Source organism: Crinia signifera, chromosome 4 (assembly GCF_055691185.1).
Source record: "Crinia signifera chromosome 4, ASM5569118v1, whole genome shotgun sequence".
Taxonomy (NCBI): domain Eukaryota; kingdom Metazoa; phylum Chordata; class Amphibia; order Anura; family Myobatrachidae; genus Crinia; species Crinia signifera.
The window spans coordinates 240,265,690-240,280,486 of NC_139220.1; the positions used below are offsets into that span (position 1 = coordinate 240,265,690).

Sequence of the window (14,797 nt, forward strand, 5' to 3'; positions counted from 1 at the left end):
ATCAAATGAAATGGACAATGAAAACAAATAGAGAATTTTGAGATTTTGACCAGGAAACACCAAGTTGCAGCAGGAAATTGCATGATATCAGAGTGAAAAGCCTGGTTGTAGACATTCCTCCTGTCCACTAGATGCTCCTCAATCCCTGGTACATGTCGCTGGCACCGGAGGCTGCTGTGATGCTGCTCTTATGTCCCTATCACTTTAAACAAAGGGATCAAGGACCTTGGCAGCAATCTATGAGACAGCTGCTGGAGGAGTGAGGGGCTGGTGCTATGGGGGCGGCGGTCAAACATCTGTAGCCGCATCCTGCAGCCACAGCACGGGCACAGAGACAGAAGCATCCTCCGCCGTGCAGGGGACCATGCATGGACTGTAACAGATTATTTCAGAACTGTGAGGCTCCACCTGTGATCCTCCTTCTCTCCCTCCAGCCGGGCATGTACAAATTCCAGGGACCCGGGTGGCTGCATTCATGCATATTTTATACGGTCATGTTTTCCAGCCTGGCATAGCAGGGCACTGACCCCGGGGCAGGAGCGGGGACGCGGTGGGTGCTGCTGGCAGATTAGTGGGCGCCGGTCTGTGGTTGTTGTTGGGTGTATTTCCTGGCTTGGCTCGGTGCTGCTCCCTGACAGACATACATCAGCTGTGGGTGTAATAGGACGCTGGGGGGAGAGAAGGGACGTGGACTCCTCCTTGTGATCTGGCGGCCAGGTAATACAGCAGCCCCTCCATAGCGGTGGACTGGTGAGGACGGCGGCACCAGGGTGGGCATGTGGGCAGCGGCTGGCACAGGGCTCCCTTTTGACTAAGGCCCGGTGCGGACTAGAAGTCAACAACGTGGAGAATTCCAGGAGATCCAACTACTCCAGGACCAGGAGGGGTAATTATTGGGGTAATCAGTCCATTTCATATTTATTTGGTCATGCGTGACTGACAATTGCTGACAAAGGGTTAATGTATTTCTGTGTACTACACTAAGCTGTGTAAAGTAGCATTCCCCCAGTAATCTCAAGGAATAGGTTGTTTAACCTCTTAACTGCTGCTGAGCAGTTCCATCTGTACCAGGACTGCAGCTCTGTAAGCGCTCTGCAAATTACCTCCACTAAAGGGACATTTAATTGGCACTGTCTTCATTCACATGCTGTGCAACTAGCCTCCTCCATTTGTGATGAGAGATCTGTCTCTAGCAATGTACCATGCAGGAGGCTTGTTTGTATACATAGCCAGGCAGTATAGCTAGATGAAATGCCATCTGGTAGATTAGTAGCCTCCTAAGGATTTACTGAACAGAGGTATGGGACTGCAGTAAATCTTCACAAGGTTGGTTGGGAATACTAACATCTGTTCCGGTTCTCTAGAACAATATTACATCTTTTTGTTGTCCATACTGTAGTCTGATCTCATGAAATGAATCATCCCCTGTGTATTCAGCCAATTGATGTATGTGACATGATTCTGCGATGTTGTCACTAAAAACCTCTCAATATTTCTCAAAGGCGGTTGAGTGAAAAAGTCATTTTGCTGCATGGTAGTAATTGGATCAAGTGCATGACTTTGGGGGGTGACCATTGTTTAAAAAAAAAAAATATTTATATATATATATATATATATATATATATATATATATATATATATATATATATATATATATATATATATATATATACATCCATCCATCTTCTTCTTACACATCATCAATCTGAAACTTATCAAAGTGCATACAGAATGTGGATATGAGAGTAGATCCTGGTGTTACACCCAGGATGAGTTGTATTCATCATGAATTGAACATAGAATAGTGGGGCAGATGTATTAAGCTTTGCGAAGAGATAAACTTGAGATAAAGTGGAGATAAATTGGAAAGAGATAACGCACCAGCCAATCAACTTCCAACTGTCATGTTTCAAACACAGCTGATTGGCTGGTGCGTTATCTCCTTTCAATTTATCTCCACTTTATCTCAAGTTTATCTCTTCTCCAGGCTTAATACATCTGCCCCAGTATGTTTTAGTAGAGGCAATGATGCCAATGTGCTGGATCCCTAATAGTCTGCATATACACAGTGTTTTTTTATGCCTCAGCCTGAGCAGCTTTCAGACATATGTGAAAAATGGCCACAGTGTAGCACATATAGTATGTGCTGGAAGGCTCTATGGTCAGTGCTTGCTGTCTTTCCTATTGTTTACGGTCCACTCAGCTCTTACTATGGCTATTACCTATAACAGTGTACTATGATGATCTTACTCATCAATTGTCTGTATTCCAAATCATGTAATATTCACCATATGCAGGGCCACTGGACCACATCATCCAAGTTTTATTATAATACTATTCAATTATTCCTCTGCAGTTAATGAAAAAAGAAATACAATTGTGTTAAAGTAGAAATCAGAAAGGAGCTTGTCCATATAGGTAACCTCCGTCCCCTTAGGTTACCCCCGTCCATTGTCTCCTTGGGTTACAGTACCTCCATCCAGTGACCCCTTAGATTCCCTTTGTCCAGTAGCAGTCTTGTGAAGGTCCTACAATTGGGGCTGGTGTCACTTACAACACAAATGCCTCTGGTACTTCCACTAATGACACAATTGCCTGAAACTAGCAGGGTCTAAAGCTGTAGAACCGGAGATTAACATGAACATACGGATGCACTTATTCCTTTGCCATTTGGCAGGTGGTAAAGCAGCCCAGCCATGTTCCATCACTAAAATTTTTTACCAACACACACCCTGGGCCTGATTCAACATGGCTCCATCCCTAGCGTATTCGCTTCGGGGACCGATGGTGTGGCTCTGAGCATGCGTATAGGCGATTATACGCATGCTCATGACCGCTGTACATACGCCTTCAGTGACTATTACAGTCGCTGAGGCTTTCCCACAGAGGCAAACAGGCAGCGGGTGTACAGGGGGTTGCCGCATGGAGACACCCAGGGGACGTGTACCCACAAAAACAGTGGGTGCGACCAGAAAAACACTGGGCATCCCTATGCAAATGCAAACATGGCGAAGCCTGCATGGGACGGGTGGCTGACGTCACATGACCTCAGCGCCTGCCCCCTGTTTGGCCATATCTGTCCCAGATAAAAATCAGACTGACTTTTATCTGTGAGCTGGCCAAAAATCCTATATGGTTGGCCACATCGAAGGATTTTTTGTCTGTATGGCCACAACCAAATGGATGTGTGAGCAGACACATCGATTTGCATGCAAATGCAGCCATTTGCTCGGCAAAGGGGGGCGGGCGTTCGCTCACTCGGCAGGCACCGTTTAACCACTCGGTAAGAAGCAAATTTATGCTGCATACTGAGCCAAGCTGAATCCCCTCCCCCTATGTGAACTCCCGCTGCTACCACTGGGAATGTTCATGTTTATATGGGGTATATGGTTGCTGTATGGCTGGCCAGTAGAAAAGGGAATCTTATTAATATGGCTGAAATGAACAGGCTACTGCTGTATGTTGGCCTTTATTGGTATCAGTATATTTTAGTAACCTCCACATCTAGAAGGACAATGCCTAATAATGGTGGTGAAACTTATGTAAAAGCTAATGTTAAAAATATTGGTACTTGTTTCCTAGCACGGCGCCCGTCGGGTCCCATCGCATACCATTACTTAAGGTATGCGATGGGACCCGATCTGACCCGATATTAGGGTTTCAGAGCTTCCTATACAATTTTAACATCGCGTCGCATCGCATGCCATTACAATAGCATGCGATGCGACGCGATTACACCCGATTTTACATTTTACAGGCACCCTGATGGGTGATTACTATGTTAAAAGCACCACCAGACCCGATTTTTAATTGTACAGCCACCCTGATGGGTGATTACCATGTTAAATGCACCCCCATTGTTAACGGCACCCCCACTATCAACGCCAAACCGAAGCGTGGCGAGCGCAGCGGTACGCATCCTCCGACCTTTCATACCCCTACTTTTATATAGTGTGACGACCGCAGCGAGCCACTGAGCCCGAAGCGTGGCGAGCGCACGCGGAATACATGTGAAGTAATCCGCGTCCCCTTGCGGGGCTCGCTGTGCTCACTACGCTTTGGGCTTGGTGGCTCACTGCGCTCGCCACACTATATAAAATCAACTCCACGCCGACGTGGATAGTGGGGGTATGAAAAGGTCGGAGGACGCGTACCGCCGCCCCTCACGGGCTCGCTGCGCTCGCCACGCTTTAGGTTCGCGTTGATAGTGGGGGTGGTGTTAACAATGGGGGTGCATTATCACCCATCAGGGTGGCTGTACAATGAAAAATCGGGTCTGGGGGTGCATTTAACATAGTAATCACCCATCAGGGTGGCTGTACAATTAAAAATTGGGTCTGATCGCATCGCATGGCATGCGATCGGGTCGCATGCGATGCGACCCGATATGATAGACCTGATGCCATAAGATAAAAGTCGCTGGCGCCGTGCTAGGAAACAAGAACCAAAATATTTGAAGAGTAGCATATGTCTTTAGTAAATTTCCCATAGTTGTATTTAAACAAGCAAAAAGTGTTTACGTGTGTTGAAGATACATGGTTATCCTGGGGATATGCTGCAACAAGGGTCATTTCCACATTACTGTACATATTGCCTTTTTATTTTTCTTATGTTTTAATTGATAGATTAATGATCTGATGTTGAGAAACATTTAATAATATAAAAAAGGCTATTTTGGTTCAACACTTTTACTAAATAAACCATTTCATTATACTATCTTGGGATATCAGTCATGTAATTTTCCTACAATTGGGACTCTGGGCCTTATTCTGGTTCAATCACAAAGGCAAATTCCTTCTCAAATGGACAAAACCATGTGCACTGCGGGGATGGGAGATGTAACTTGTGCAGCGAGAATTAGATTTGGGTGAGTTATTTTGTTTCTGTGCATGGAAAATACTGACTGCTTTATTTTATTTATATATATATATATATATATATATATATATATATATATATATATATATATATATATATATATATATATATATATAGATTTCACTTTGATGTAAAACCCAGCCAAATATTATTCTCTCTGCATATGTTACATCTACCCCACCTGCAGTGCACATGGTTTTGTCCATTTGAGAAGGAATTTGCTTTTGCGAGTGAACCAGAATAATGGCCTCTGTTCCATTTCTCACAAGTACTACTGGAACTGCAGCAGATAACATAATTATTCTACAGGGCCTGATGCTATAGAACCTTTGAGTATAAAGAAAATGTGTATATGCTGAACACCATACCTCTGTGAATAGGTGCCACAGCAATCCAATCCTGTAACCCATTCAGTGAACAATGCCCTCTCCACTCCCACTCTGGAACATTAAAGTTTATAAATAGTATAGGGTTGCTATCTGGCCGGCCTTTAAAAATGTTCATGTTATTAATAGGGCTGAGCTGAAACAGATAGAGGGAGGCCAATATGTTACCCTACTGCTTATCAACATTTTTTAAGAAGGGGGTAGGGCATTTTCTTAATTTCCGGAAGAGATACAGTGAATAAGGTCAGAACATTATTTTGAACAGTCTATACTTGATAAAACTTGATAAATCTCATTGTAACTAATGTTCGAAAAGCTTTAACAATATAATGAAGATGAGTTTAGCATCTCCCCGTAAGGTGCTGCAGAATATGTATGTGCTATAGAAATACATTTTAATAATCATATAAGCACCACTTTAGCCACATCCCCTCCTTGATCAGACTACCTGATGTTGCTGGTCCTATAGTGAAATTCTGCCTTGCTAATAAATGTGTATGGCTAGCAAAGAGTTTGCAGCTGAGCAAAAATGTTTAAAAGCATTTGTTAGGTGATTACCATCAAATAACTTGTTTCCACTGGGAACCACATATCGCAAGCTAGAAGTAGCCAGGGACTTACTCTGCGACTGAGATCAGGCATATCTGGGATGGAGCTGACATCACACACCCTCCCCTAAAACGCTTGGGTACGCCTAACATTTTTTTATGGCATGCCTGCATTTTTATAAGCTCTCCCACTAACCAGCCGGTTATCACCTCCAGATGCTGAATTGCTGTCAATCATCTTGCAAACGGCTAACGAAGGAAAAAAGCTGCGAGATTTCTTCCCTAGCAGGGATCGCGCATGTGCATTGTGGCCATACGCATGCGCAGTGTATCAATAATTCAGATTTGGCAAAGCAGCAATCAGGTCTGAGTCAGATCCATAGTTCGTAGTTAAGGCTTTTTTGGAATGTATGCCCATCCATATGTAGGTAGAGCTGGAACGCACAATGGTTGTTTGAACTATTGGGACTGGACGCAGTGTTGTGCATACCACCATTTGCTTGTTTTCATACTGCCCATGCTCCAGAGCTGGGCTGCACACAAGCGCGGGCAATGTAGAGTCTTAGAGCAGGAAGTACTAATCGGAAAATGTGGTAAACCCCTTGTTTTCGTGGGGTTTACCACATTTTCAAATGTATTAACACCCGGCCACCCCATTTTCGCTGGGCCTATGGCCTTCTATTGCCGCCCGCCGCAACCCACCGCCTCCGCCGACCCCCACTGCAGATACCGACCCCGCCCCCTGGCTTACCTTCCTCCAGGTCCTCCTGGACCCGGAAGGTAAACTGCTCCTCCCCCTAGCAACGCAGCCGGACGTCCTTCCGGCTGCAGGGAGGAGGAGGAGGTGCCAGGGACAGCCTGCTTAGGCTTCCCAGCATGAGGGGAGGCACCCAGGGAGGTGATGGAAACCCCCCGCACACCATATCACAGGTATCGCAGGGGGCCTCCATCACCCCACTGCGATGCTAGCCGCATATATTAATACATATGCGCTAGCATCGCTGCGGTCCAGCGGCGAGGGGCGGTGATATATTTTAATACATCCCGCCCTTAAACCTTTCAGTAGCTTCTCCATTTAGGGCTGGATTTTAACAGTTGAAGGTTCTCACACATGCAGTTCAGTTAGGGAATGTCAGTGCAATGGCCAGAGTTGAACAGAAGCATAAATACGCTTTCAGCATGGCATCTGCACCAAGTATAGGTTAGTCTAATACCCCTTTAACACCGCACAAATAACCCGGGTCCGGTTTGAACAGGTTACCTGAGTCGAGCAACCCTGGTCCCTTTCACACTATAGGGAGGAGGTAGCGTCCGTTCCAAATGCTGTCTCCACCCCATAATGACGCTTCACTGCTCCACCCCGCCCTCGATAAAATAACGTCATGAGATAAAATATTTATTTTTACTTCCTTGTTTATAAAGGTTTTTTGTGCTCATGACTGAAAAACATGTCAAAGACCCATTGGCCCGATACAGATCCCAAACGAGTAGCGTGGCATGCTGCAAAGTACCAATGTCCTGTACTTAGAGCATACTGTTGACCTGAACTTTTATGTTGGATGCACATCGGCAGCAGACTGGCAGTGATTGTCAGTCTGCTGCCATTTGGGGATGGATAAGGGGTTGTCATCTGTCTCCATTTCCCACCATGGAGGCCAGGAAATCTGTCATCCCATGGAGATCCTGGCCTCTTTGCTGTTTCATGGGTCATGCACCTGGCCAGGGGTGTCGCAGATGACATGATACTGCAATGTGTAATTAATGCATGCAGGAGATGTCTGCATTAATATATAAGTGCAATTGCTGCTTCCATGTAAACAGCAGTGATCGCTACTCCAACCACATCTGAAAAAGGCCCCATGTGTTCTACATTACCACTGGCAATTGGAGGAAAGGGAACTTGCCAGATAAGAATCATCCTTTAGGATTATAACCAGGGCATCCATAATGGTGTGCAACTGCAACTTCCTTCACCAGCTAAAGATATAAATAAAGAACTCTGGGACAGAGTACTTGTTTCCTAGCACGGCGCCCAATATTTCATCTTATGGCATCTTATGCCATCGCATCGCATGCCATATAGCCGCATACGATGCATGCAATGCGATGGTATACAATTTTTTATTGTACAACCACCCTGATGGGTCCTTACAATGTTAAATACCCACCCATTGTCAACGCGACCCCCCGAGGATCAACGCCAACCCGAAGCGTGGCGAGCACAGCGAGCTCTTGAGGGGCGTCGGTATGCGTTCTCCGACCTTTTCAAACCCCCACTATCCACGTCGGCGTGGAGTTGAATTTAGATAGTGTGGCGAACCACCGAGCCTGAAGCGTGGCGAGCACAGCGAGCCCCACGAGGCATCGCGTATTACTTTACATGTATTGCACGTCCCCTCGCGGGGCTCGCTGCACTCGCCAAGCTTCGGGCTCGCTGCGCTCGCCACACTATCTGAAATCAACTCCACGCCGATGTGGATAGTGGGGGTATGAAAAGGTCGGAGGACACGTACCGCCGCCCCTCATGGGCTTGCTGCGCTCGCCACGCTTCGGGTTGCCGTTGATCCTGGGGGTAGCATTTAACATTGTAAGGACCCATCAGAGTGGTTGTACAATAAAAAATTGTATACCATCACATTGTATGCCATTGTATGGCATACGATGCGATACAATATTTTATTGTACAATATCGCGTTGCATCGCATCCCATTGTATACCATAATTAGTCTTATGGTATACAATGCGATGGGCGCCGTGCTAGGAAACAAGTACCGTGTTAAGCCTTAAGCTGCCCATAGACGGTCTGTTCCCGGACCATCTGTTCTGTATTATGAGATGCGCGCTCCCGCGCATCTCATCATACGATACAAACAGTATGTGCTTCACATTTTTGTACTAGCTGCTCATCGCATCGCATCGCATTGCATGCACAAGGCATGCGAAGCGATGTGTACTATTTAAGTCCCGAATGGATCCGTTAAACGGACCGTGTATGGGCAGCTTTAACAAGAGATAAATGTAAGGGTGATAAAGAGAGATAAACGTCCAGCCAATCACCTCCTAACTGACTTTTTTCAAACACATCCTGTAACATGGCAGTTGGGAGGTGATTGGCTGGATGTTTATCTCTCTTTATCACCCTGGCATTTATCTCTTGTTAAGGCTTAATACATGTGCCCCAAAAGCACAAGAACCAGTTAGATGAAAGAGTTAAAATGCATATTTTACTCTGCATATGAGTTATAGTCTTATTGTGCTGTGCCAGATCTATCCTGCTGAGGAGAAGACTGCTAAACCCAATGATAAAAATACATCGGAAGTAGGGGTCCCAGTACTACTGTTGGGGAGGGAATTTCTTTTTGAGCCTATGTGAACATTGACAATATTAACTGTCACTTTACGCAACATATTCAGTGTTCTAGAAACCAGTAGAAATGTTACTATTCAAGGCACCCTGGTAACTATCTGCATTGTGCATTGTATGAAGCAGATGATGTCTTATATCACATGTGCATCATCTGTTTGCAGACTTTTACTGAAGATAGGAACAGTTTTGTCTTCAGTGGTTTCATCAGTTCATTGTGACATATAGAAAGTGTAGGTACCAAAACTGTGTGACCCAATGAGCTCTATAAATGCTGTCATCTTGTATAAAGTGCTTTCTGTGTCTAGTCATCTCTGACAGTAATTACTCGCTCATGCTGAGCCCTCTCTGATTTCAAATCCTGCAAATTAGATGCTGGGAGGCACAACTTGCTCTTTTTATGCTTATTTAGTGTTTATGTGATCAATCTGGGACCTAGAGAATGGTCACATTGAAGCTGAGGAGTATTATGAATCATGAACATCTGCAGTGCTAACAGCTGATTAAAATGCTATTATTCTTAGTACAAAGGAGGTGACACTGAGCATAGATTTATCTGTGGCACTGAGCTTAGGGACCTGTGGCACTGACACTGAGGGTAACGTGTCTGTGGTACTGAGCATACTAGTGTATATGGAAAGCCTGGGAATGCGCATCACTAATGCAAGTCTGAACATTTCTGTGGGAACTATTCCCTTTAGTTTAGCCTACAGTCACAAGCGCTGGAAAAATAAATCAAAACATGAAGCAACAAGAACTTTAACCCTTGTATAATAAATATCTGCACCAGTTTGATTCTGCTAAAGGGACACATTTACAAGGGACACCTTTGGTTCAGCCATCTTGCATATTATATGTATGTTGTAATGTGAACATTTGTTTATTTTGGTTTTCACCTCCAGTTCCACGATGTCTTCTTTGGAGTTTACATGTCATTTTTCTTATACGGTATCGGACTGGACTACACTACATTTTTCCTTTAGTACTAGTTTTAAAATTGTTCCGCAGGGTTCAGTATTCCCTGCTATATAACTGCACATTGCTTCTATATAACTGCACATTGCTTCTATATAACTGCACATTGCTTTTCCTAACCAAAATGCTCCTGAAACCAGTCTCCTATATTTTGTCTATATTGTCCCCATATTGTCTATATTGTCACTATAATCCCTTTTTAATACTGCAGCAACATTTATTTCCTGCCTTTTGCCATTATATGCATGCTATACCTGTAGCATGTGTAAAAGTGCATTAAATATGACCAGAGAGACAATGAGTGAAAAGCGCGGGTTACGTAATGTGTCCGTAACCTGCTTACCCTTTATACCTAACTACGTGCGAACTAAAGGTAGCGCAGCGCAGTGTACCTTTTATTTAGTATTTTGCACCAAAAAACAATACCTTAATACGAGATCCTTTCGCAGTACTTTGTCTCTATTCTGCGAATATACCTTAAAGGACAGTGTCCGTAATATACCTTATCGCTATTATGCGAATAAACAGACACGACCACTGAATAGGAATAAGGAGATTAGAACTCCGTAAAAGGTTTGTATTTAAGTCCCTAATGGACAAAAGGGGGTTACAGAAATAAGAATAAACAGGTATAACAGGTGATACAATATACTAACAATGAATACTAAACAGACTTTACTAAGGGGAAAGAATACAGTTACAAGACACAATCAGCCAACAATACTTATAAGAATAAATACCATGAAAATGCAACCGTTTACCGTGGTCATCTAGTAAGCGAAGCGCAGTCCGGTCAGAGCTCACTATCGTTCAGGAATGAACTATAGTCCGGTAGGAAGGTCCAGGGAAAGTAGATGTGCCGAAGAGACCGAGCCTGCTCCGGGTCGCCTATCTTATAGGGTCAGAAGGGGGAGGTCAAAGGCCATTCTCATTGGTCAGAGATCATATGTCCGGTCCACTGTGATTGGAGGTTAGACGCTGTACCTGGTCTGACCAGGTGCAGGGGAGTGAACTTTAAGAGTCCTTTGTTTGGTGGTTTCGGCGTCAGCAAGGATAAGAACCGGTTTGAGCTAGTTTCCTTTGTTAACTACTTACAACAGAAACTGTCTCTGGATTATGGATTATGTCCATAACTATCGGGCAATGTACATTGCGACATATTCGCAATGACCGGAATACTTCGCATAATGAACTGAGCGGAACGGTACTAAACACGATATAGACAGGTGTGTGCAGGGCTAACTAAGCTATGTGTGGCGTTCTAAACCTTTTAACTATATTTCATTTCGTGTAAGTGTGTTATTATGAATTTATGTGTGATAGTATGTCTACTCTTCTGGTCCACATTGTCACACATACTCGGGTATGGAAACTTTATTTGCGCACCTCTGCGAACCAAAATGGCGGCCATACTATCACATAAATGGCGTGTGTGTACCTAGACTTCAACAGTCCACCCTTTAACAGTAAATATAAAACTGTTACAATACAAAACATTTCACACGACAAAACAGAAATTCATAATCCTAACAGAGAAATTGGGATACATGAAATACACATATAAGGGGAGTAAACCATCTGCTCTCGGCCGATCCAGGATCATGGATAAACGATGGGCCGCATTTATCGAACAATCTACTCAGGGTCACGAAGGATAATGTACAATTTTGGGATAAAAATAAAAACAGGGGTGGTTACAACATATACACGTTCACAAATATGGTTTCTTTAAAGGGAGGTGGTTTCGATTTTAGGGTCATATACCAAACCCTGGTCTTCCTCTGTATCTCTCGTTCTTACACTCATGATTTCGGTACGTTTTGCCTTTCCCCGGGTCACCACCTTTAAACATTTGAACAATAGCACAAAGACTATGATGGCACCACCGATGCAGAGAAGGAGTTTTCCTATGCTAGCTATGATCCCCTGCGCCCATTCTCCTAAACCAGAGAACCAGTGCATTGGATTCAACCAGGAGGTCCATTCGCTAACTTTGTTACCTATTTCTGCCAGGCTGATATTATGTTCCCTTCTAAATTCCCATTTAAGCTGAAGAATCTCATCCATCCGGTGATCGATGATTTCTTCTGGGTCTTCAGTATTGTTGGTGATATATGTACAACATTTCACCCCAAACTGTGTAGAGAGGGTGACACAATATCCTCCTGTCATGGCTGTCAGATAGTTCAATACCATCCGATGTTGGACTAGTTCTCTTTTATACGCTTGCAACTCCTTCCCAGTGTATCTAAAAGTGTCATCATAAATCTCAGTGATGTTATCTACCAAGCTCGCTAATGCTTGTATATACTTAAAATTGATAACTCCTCTGGCGGTATGGGTGATATCTAATGCAATGAGGAATTGGATACCGAACGACTTGTGTATCATTTCAGAAGCTAGGGGTTCTTTTCTTATTGTTATGGATTTGGTCATAATGGGTATGAGTGTAAGGAGGAGAAATACCTCTGTGTATGTTCATCATCTCATCGTGTGTGAGGGTCATCACTTCCGGTAACACTCTGCCTAGATAACAAATACCAACGTAGTTCATGGAGAGCCATTTGTACGCCCTTCTACCACAAATATAATAAACATCGTCAGGGAGAAAATAAGGGACAGAGTATTTCATTATCTTGTCACACATTATCCATAAGAACATCCCCGTCCCCTGCTCCCTGACTCGTTCCTCACATGTTTCTGGCTGGAGGATCATATTACAGTAGCCGGCTGATACTCTGCCGGCCATCATTTTACTTTTCTTCACCGTGTAGACATATTTATAGTGTCTTCCACTGGTTCGGATTTTTAACAATAATTCTTTATCTATGGGCTCTCCATCTGGACGCTGGGAGTAAGTTATTGTCTGGTTTTGCCATGTCACTTCCCAAGTACCAATTGTTCTGGAACTTGAGAAGTTCATACATACCAGGGATTTATCCACTTGGTATGGGTGTAATCTAAGACTAGGGGACCTGGTATACAGGTATCTCTTATCCAATGGCCTCCCCTTATTTAATACGCTTATCTCTGAAATATTAAGCGGGTATGGGACTAGGCCTACACTACTCCTTTTATGTAATACTTGTGAACACACCCAGCACTCTGTTTGGTTTAAAACCTTACCCACTAATGAGTGGTAATCACTCAAAGGATGTTGGCCGGTAGTTGCCTTACTGGTCGACTGACATCGCTGGATGCATCCTTCTTCCATTTTAGGTTGACAATATCTACAGACACAGTACTCACCAGACAATAAATCATCACATAGCCCTTGAACTACGTTTTCCTCATACCTTTTACCTTCTCCTGTCATGGGCAAAGTGTCAAGCTGGTTTAGGGATTCTACCTCACCCATATCTGGGTCCATTATTACACTGTCAGGACTCCGCTCCGATCGCTCTAGAATGTGGCAGCCACCAAGTATTTTTGGATGAAAGAAAGAACACAGAAAGAAAACAAAGACATATATGCATAACTGTGAACCTTTTGCTTGGAGTCCTTCCATCATCTCTACCAGGGGACTTTTATTTTGCTCTGCTCTTAGACCTTTGTTCGCTCAGGTTGCTCGACCTTGGCTGCTTCTCAGTGTTCCCGAAACAATGCTTCTAGCGACACTTCTTCTCTCTCGCTCTCTGCACACTGGGATTCTGGGTTACTGGCTTTCTTGCAGTGGGACGAATGTATCCAAGTCTCTCTCTCTGCGACTTTAATCGATGTAGTGCTGGTCAACAAAACTTGGTACGGTCCTTCCCAACGGTCTATCAAACAACCTGAGCGTAAGAAATTTCGGATCATAACAAAGTCTCCTGGTTTAAGATTATGACAATTCTCGGTAGGCATATCAGGGTTCAGAAAATTCAGCTGCTTTTGTTGCTCCCTTAGCTGTTTGTTTAGCTTTAGGATATACTGTACAGTTAGCTCATTATTACATTTTAGATCATCCTGTGGGTCTATCATGATGTGTGGCTGCCGACCAAACAGATTCTCGAAGGGGGACAGGTTGAGCGGAGTCCTGGGAGTGGTCCTAATGCTATACAACACAATAGGCAGTGCCTCTGGCCATAACAACCCTGTTTCAGCCATAACTTTACCCAATTTGTTCTTAATAGTACCATTCATTCTCTCAACTTTAGCGCTCGCCTGGGGACGATATGGAGTATGAAGTTTACTATTAATCCCCAGGAGTTTACACATGATTTGGAAGACCTCTCCTGTGAAATGAGTGCCTCTGTCACTCTCAATGACCTTTGGGATACCATATCTACAGACAAACTCCTGACATATTTTCTTTGCTGTAAAGGTAGCAGTGTTGGAGGCAGCGGGGAAAGCCTCCACCCAGCTGGAAAACATGTCAACACAAACCAATACATATTTCAAATTTCTACAGGGTGGTAACTGTATGAAGTCGATTTGTATTACCTGGAAAGGGCCTTCTGTAGGAGGGATGTGGGATGGCTCTGTTGGGATGGCTTTTCCAACGTTCTTCCTCAAACAGGTGAGGCATGACATTGCCACTCTACCTGCTTGAGAAGCGAACCCTGGTGGACACCAGTAGGCCTTTACCAGCTTGCACATACCTTTCTTTCCAAGATGTGTCAGCCCATGGGCCGCCTCGGCTAGACTAGGAAGGTATGCTCTGGGGG

The 14,797-nt window shown here is 44.1% G+C and overlaps 1 protein-coding gene across 3 annotated transcripts in view; it reads left to right on the forward strand.

Moving 5' to 3' along the window:
* The window catches only part of MAN2A2 (mannosidase alpha class 2A member 2), a 280,528-nt gene that overhangs the window by 178,761 nt on the left and 86,970 nt on the right, over window positions 1-14,797 (forward strand). Inside the window, exon 1 of one of the 3 annotated variants that reach the window (XM_083184112.1) lies at window positions 148-886. The exons of 1 other annotated variant lie outside the window; for it this stretch is intronic. The gene's annotated coding sequence lies outside the window, so the exon portion shown is untranslated. Of the gene's footprint in view, window positions 1-147; window positions 899-14,797 lie in introns of those variants that run through there. One more of the 3 variants, XM_083184111.1, reaches the window with a different exon arrangement.